At 45.5% G+C, this 6,716-nt stretch overlaps 1 long non-coding RNA gene across 1 annotated transcript; it reads left to right on the top strand.

Moving 5' to 3' along the window:
* Window positions 1-455: 455 nt before the first annotated feature.
* LOC123399907 lies at window positions 456-3,620 on the top strand. The gene is made up of 3 exons (XR_006610449.1): window positions 456-1,312; window positions 2,871-2,935; window positions 3,491-3,620. It is a non-coding gene; the product is annotated as an uncharacterized LOC123399907 (long non-coding RNA).
* Window positions 3,621-6,716: the final 3,096 nt, after the last annotated feature.

Below are 6,716 nucleotides of genomic sequence, written 5' to 3'. Positions count from 1 at the left end.
TTGTAATAAGAAGGCAATGCACATAATGAAACCTAGAAGAAATTCATTTGAAATTAGAACCAACCTTAATTTATTTGCTCAAACTTTGGTATTGAAAAAACTGATCAAATTCTTCCATCAAATCACTACCCTAACACAAAAGTGAAAGTAATTTAAATCATTTTTCATCCTCAGTGAAATCTTGCGTGAAGCTGATGACTGAATGAAGGTAAGGGACTTACAACACTTGCTGATTCGATAGCACATTTGCCTCTTGTAGGCTTGAGAAGGTTATTTTCATTTTTATTCTTTTTTCACATCTTTTCTATTGGATGTACTTATTTTCTCACTTTGTTTCTGCATCTAATAGAAAACAACACACATGTTAGTCTTTTGCATGGTGTGTAATAAGTAACTTCAAATCAACACAGTCAAGTTTTTATTTATAAACAACATTTGTAGAGGCTAACCTTCTTAGTAACCTCTTTCTTCTTATTGATTACTGGCTGGTTAGTAGGTTGCACAAAACTGCTTTCACCTTCCATCTTGATATACCATAGATTGCAACCATAATTTAGAAATTCCAGTTACGAAAAAGCAAAACTAACACTAGATAATGACAGGCTTTGTTGATATCTTCCGATTCAGAGATCAATTAATCACAGTACTTTGTAGGAAGAATTATCATAACTGAAACTAGATAATCCCAAAAGGTTCAATGAGCATGAGTATAAGCAGTTAAATTGAAGAAACTATGGATTTTCCTCAACAAGTTACTTAGTTAGTGTACATAACTAGCACTATGTTATTGTTCTCAGATCAACAACAAATAATACATCTTGCATATCAACCAACAGGGTAAATTCTACATCAAATCTACGTGTGCATGCCCTTTTTCCAACCAAAATTCTTTTTGTGCCTAAGGAAAGTCGCCGATGGGAGAAGGTCAATCAACGAGAAAGGAAGAAGATCAAGAAGAGAGGGAGTGGTATTCTAACACCTATGCGCTCCAACGCCTCCGCCGCCACCAGAAGGTGCCCTAGGAGCGCCGCCACTACACTCCCACCCCGTTTCTGGTAGACAGGTGGAAGAGACCGATCCATGAATCCCCCCCCAGGTCTTATCTGGTCATGAAGATGGTTTTTCCTTTTTTCCTTATCTTGTTCGGCTGAACAACACACAAGTGGGCCGTCCACTGAGAACACTTTCCCCATATAAAGAGATATAGATGTTTCTTCTCTGTTCTCTCCCACCTTCGCTCGTTGTCGGTGCTCCCCGAATCCTCTCTTCATCGAAAAAATTATGTTGCCGTTGTTTCATATCCAATCAAAAGGTTCGTCGTCCCCTTATCCTTCCCCCCACCTTCTATCTTATGACCTGCCTTTCTACTGGCCTCGCCTCCCCTTGTTCATCGTATTCATCTGGTAGTGCAGAACTTGTGAACTGGGGGAGAAGGGTGGGGTAGGGAGGGGTAGGAAGGTAAAAGTAACTGCCCAGCCTAAGAAGAAGGGAGGGCTAGGGAGGGGGGCAAACATGCGAACTGGGGATAAGGGAGGGGTAGGAAGATTATTCTGGGTGTAATCCTCGGCAGCAACCTGATCTTTCAAGTTTAAGTGTTCGTTGCAAAACAATGTTCGGGAAATTTATTTTTCAAGTTTATGAATCAATTTGACTAGGAAGTTCTTTGTATGAGAATTCTGCTACACAAATTATTCTTGCAGGTTTCAACTTGAACAGTTCAGAAATAGTAGCAATCTGCAAATACTGTTTGTTTTGGATGTACAATTGTAGTACCCATTACTCAGTGTGTCTGTGTGTTAAAGACAATTGAACTTCGCGGCGGTATTCACGACAATTTTTTACTTAGTGATGTTTTCCGCTACTTCCTGCAAGTACATGTTTAGTTCATGGAAGATTCTTTTAGGAAAACTCTTACCTTCCAGAGGCGGATCCGGACAAACTATCCACCGCTTCCTCGTCTGCCGGATCTTACTACATCTAACCGATCGTGCCCGCGCCAAACGATTTCTAAAACTGGGAAGTTGTTTTAGAAAACTACCTAGTCTGTGCCTCTGCCTCGGCCTCCTCCGGCTCCCCGCCCCTCCTTCGTCGGCCTGCTGTGCCTCCGCTGCCCCTCCACTGCTGACCTACTGCGGAATCGTCACCCCTCCATGCGCCGACTTGCCCCACGCCCTCCGCCGCCCTGCTCGCGGCCCGCAGCCCCTGCTCGCCCGCAGCCCGGAGCGCCCTCCTCTGCCTCCCCTGCTCACAACCCTGTCGGCCTGCCCGCGATCCCACGGCCCTCCACCGCCTTCGCTGTCGGGGCTGCTCCGCAACTCAGCCTGCAAGATTTCTTCAATGGGGTCATTGTTTGTGCAACTCAACCATTGTTTCAGGAGTTGCATATATTATTTTCTGCAACGCGATCGTTGTTTCAGGAATGTTTTTGCAACACGCATGTTGTTTTCGCAACGTGGCTATTATTTCTACAACTCGACCTTTGTTTCACGAACTATTGGATGCGTAGATGTAGATCGGACGGCTACACTGATACATTCAACAACCGTTGAGCTGGCGAATGTTCACTAAACATCCGCCGGTGGACGCGTAGCAGCCCCCATTCTTTTATTGTTATTAGTTCATGAAACAAGTGTTTTTTTATAATTTTTAATGAACTGTTGTTTTTTAGCTATACATTGTTGTTGTACTCTGTGTTGCGATAACCGTAAAAAATAAAAATAGCAAATGTTATGAATGTGTGCACATCACAATTTTGTGGAATATAGCTGTCAGTTTTCATACGATGATGAACCAACTTCCATGTTCTTGTTTTTACTTACATTCTCTTAATTTAATTACCACAATTAATAATAATCATGCATTCATTGTAGATGGAACAAGGATGTACAAAGAAGAGGGAGGAGAATAAATTGTAAATGAATGGAAAAGATGCAAGGTAATCAACTTAAGCTTTGAAGAAATTTTTTCTTCTCAAATAAAAAAATCTACTAACATTTCCTTTTTCTTTACTTATTTTTTCATGCAGTCCAATTAATTTCATCATGTCGAATCATTTCTAAAGCTTGCATCTGAAATATGTAACAGTACGTAGCAATGTGTAGCTAGATTGGGTTTCCAATCATTCCTGGAAATGAGCAGCGTGTCCAATATTGACTCCATTTCCTTCTGGCTTACTCACCATTTCAACACTAGTTCCAGCTCTATTGAAATGAAAAATGGATTCAAATTCCCAATTACAACTTCAACTATTCATAAGATTTTTGGCATACCAATTGGTGGAGTTCCAGTTATCACAAAACTATCAGAATCAACATATGAGTTCATCAAGAATGAGTTAGGGATAGTTGCACCCACTATTGAGTACCTTTTCTCTATTATTAGTGATGCCTTCCGGAAGATAAATTTTGCCGAATATTCATTCTCATTCTGCTATCTATGTTTGTTACCCCCAATTCAAGTGGAGTTATTAGCAAGTTTGTGTATAATGCAGTAGTTGACATCGACGGAATTTCACAATACGATTGGTGCTTGCTAGCCCTAAGCTACATGGTTTAGTCAATAAAGAAAGCAAGAATGAAGAACACAAGGAGCAAAAAGTTCATTCCTCGTGGAAGTAGATAATGGTGGTAAGACTATTTCCCACGTCAAAACTACTTTAATTTTCATTTTTCTGTATACCATGCTAGAAAATTATTTGCCTCAAATTCACACTTCTCATTTTTACCCATTCTGTCTAAATTCTTATTTTCAATTTCAGATTTCCTACTTTGAGTTCCTCATTATAACTGAATTCAAGTTGCCAAGCATTGAACCAAGACTACCACTATGGTCGGTAAAGATGCTAATTTCATACATGGGGCTCGATGCGCTCCAAGGCAAAAATAATGAATATGGCAAACTGTCGGTATGCCCTTGTTCTTCATAGATATCACTCTTTGCACATTCTTAAATTTGAATCTAAAGTTCTGATACTGTTTTAAAGCACAATGAAACATTATATTAATATTTAACATCCTCTTATTTTGGTCTTATCAACCAAAGAAAGCACATCTCCTCTACTCCGTTCAGTGATTCAGTTTTCATTGAACTACCTCAAGATATATCATATTATATTGATTCCAAATTCACAGATATAAGTCTGACACAAGTAAGTTCTCTTGCTCCTTCTTGTCTTTTTGAAGTAACGACAATATGACTTTCTCATCTTTGAAGTATGTTTAACAAGATATACTCTCTCATGTCCTAGGACAAGATCATACTTAAATTGCAAGCTCAAAAATTCTTAGGGAACATCATTTAGAACTCAACACCTACTTTGAAGACCTATGTAGATGATATGCATTCTTCATTTCTCAAGGCATGCATATCTTACTACAGGCCGAATCTCCAATTTAAATCAGTCCTGACAGAAAATAGATTCAAAGTTCCTACCACTAAACAATTGTTGGCTATAGAATCACCTCCAAATTTTCCAATGCTAACTGTCCCAACAATCATTGATGAATATAAAGAAATCAACATAAATGAAATTCTTGAGCATTTGGTCAAAGATTTTGACTGGGGGATAACCCCGGGGTAGGCTCATCGAGCCTGCTCCTTTGTATTCAAGATTAAAGAGAAACCACAACTCTCTCCATGCGACCGAATCCCCCAGGCCGGCTAGGAAGCTCTTGTCGGCTAGGGGCGAGACGGTCAAATCCTCTTGTCCTGCTAGGAATCACCTGTCGGCTAGGGGAGATACGGCTACCTCCTTCTGGCCGTCTCGGAAAGCATCTCCCGGCTAGAGGCCAGGCGGTCGTTCCTAGGCTGGCTAGCGAGGCTGCTTGCCGACCAGTGAGCTCAAGTCACATCAGATCGTAGGTCATGATGAGACTCTACGATTAAAAGTGAATACGCGTCTGCACGGGTACAGGGTTGGAGCGCACGGCAGGTACAGTGTCAGCGGCCATGCCGCTGACCTATTCCGGTTCTGATCCGTTAACCCCGCACAGTACCAGTCCGTCAACACCCACTCCATTACCAAGCTTGGCGTGGGAACAGTGGAGACGGCTGTACTGGCAACCCATGAGGAATCTCGCAAGTCGACGCCAGACGTACTACACATGTCCTGCGTAGGCCTTACGCGAGAGCTTCCTCCGCTGGCAGGCGGGTCCCATACCCAGACGGGACCTTGCAGCGGTGGGCCCCTCCAGCGACAAGACAAGACCAGTGTGGACCCCCTCGCCGGCTGGCGAGGCTGGGAGGCGGGTCCCTCCGTTGTACTTTTATCCTTATTGTAGGTCGATGGGTTCGTCTATAAAACCCCCCGATCCCCCTCCATGCAGAGGGTCGGTCAATTGCTCACACACACACCCATACAGGAGAGGTAGACGCGAGCCGGCAGCTCCTTCCTCCTCCATTGAACAACTCAAGGAGCACACTGTAAACTCTTTGGTGCATTATACATTCCTGTAGGACTAGGGGTGTTATCTCTACGGAGAGCCCCAAACCTGGGTACATCGTGTGTTCCTCGCTTGTACAAACCCCGTTCCCGAAGCCCGCCGCTGTCCTTTCGGTCTCCACCTCACATCTTTAGCCTACCCATGGCTTATGTCGTGAGTAAACACCAACAATTGGCGCCCATCGTGGGGCCGTCCGCGGCATCGGCCGGAGTTACGCTCTAGGTGGGGCCGTTCGCCAACACCGCCGGATGCCTCGCGTCCGGATCGATCAGCATGCCCATGGAGCCTGCCCTAGCAGAGGTTTCCGCGATGTTGGTCGACGTCCCAGTCCGTATCATGGACTCTGATGCGGAGTCTGACGATGAGTTGCTCCCCAGCGTCGTTATCGTTGCTGTTGCGAACCTCGGCGTCCTGTTCAGTGACATGCGCCTCGACGATGAGCTTCGCTACCTCGGCGAGGGCATCGACATCAATGCGCTATGCACCAGCTTCAGCAGTCTCTCCCTCGAGGAGGTGCCTGTGCATGATGAGTACCCTAGCGTGGTGCTCATCTTCGATGGTCCACCATCATCTGCGGGGTGTCTTGCCCCGCACCACGTCGCTGTCGTCTCCAACCTCATGGAGGTGATGGTCATTGCTGCCGGCACCAGCAAGCCTCACGGCAAGGTGTCAGCGGATGCAGCTGACCCTGCTGCTGGTTCTACTGACATGCTTCATGTTGCCCTTGCCGGCTTGAAGACGCCTATCGCCACCTCTACAAACCCAACCAATGCTCGGTCCTCGCTCGAGGAGGCCCGCAAGCAGATCCTGGAGGAGGGCATTGTCATCGCCACTGCCAAGCGCCGGATGGAGGCTGCACAGCGCGAGTATAACTCCACTTATGGCCTCACTCCGACTGCTGATGGTCCTAGCCGACTCGGCGAGGTCCACGGCCGCGGCCGGGTCATCGCTGATATCCTAGGTGGTAAGCAACCCATTTACGATACCCCCACGGCTAACTTGCGGGCTGCTCAGATGGCTATGGCAGAAATTCCTATTTTGGAGGGCGAGGAGCGCGTCCTTGAAGAGAAGCGGGTCAAGGATCTCCTTGATTCCGCTACTGAGCACCAGTCTCTTCTTGACCCTGGTCATGCATAGTTAGTGTCTCCGGGAGCTTACCCTGGAGCACACTGCAACCCGAGCGGCCGTCATCATGCCGAGGGTTCCTCCTCACATCCCACTTCTGGTCGGAAGGGCAAGGGTAGTCAAGACATGCATTCTCTGCGCCAGAGCGAT

The sequence above is a fragment of the Hordeum vulgare genome, chromosome 5H, assembly GCF_904849725.1.
Source record: "Hordeum vulgare subsp. vulgare chromosome 5H, MorexV3_pseudomolecules_assembly, whole genome shotgun sequence".
NCBI classification, from domain to species: domain Eukaryota; kingdom Viridiplantae; phylum Streptophyta; class Magnoliopsida; order Poales; family Poaceae; genus Hordeum; species Hordeum vulgare.
The sequence above is the reverse complement of the archived record's forward strand: the minus strand, read 5'-3'. Positions and strand labels throughout refer to the sequence as shown.